Source organism: Penaeus monodon, chromosome 19 (genome assembly GCF_015228065.2).
Source record: "Penaeus monodon isolate SGIC_2016 chromosome 19, NSTDA_Pmon_1, whole genome shotgun sequence".
Lineage (NCBI taxonomy): Eukaryota > Metazoa > Arthropoda > Malacostraca > Decapoda > Penaeidae > Penaeus > Penaeus monodon.
This window is the reverse complement of record NC_051404.1, coordinates 45,639,344-45,639,628: the sequence shown is the minus strand read 5'-3', so window position 1 is coordinate 45,639,628 and position 285 is coordinate 45,639,344.

The window sequence follows — 285 nt, the reverse complement described above, 5'->3', positions numbered from 1 at the left end:
CTGCTACACGTCTAACGTTAACAAAGTTTTTTTATATGATAGGTTAATATCGATTAATACTCGTGAACACGTATGCTTTTCAACAACAAAGCAGCTCCAGTGGCCATGGACGTTATTTTCAGTCGTACCCATTGTGCTTATTCAACATAGGGTTCTGTTCTGATTGTTTTTTGCGATACATGCAGGATTTCTTTGTGATTATCCTCCTCTATGCTGACTATACGTTTACACTGTAAATCGAAGCATAGTGGAAAAGAGGAATCCATGCAATATCTATGAATGTGT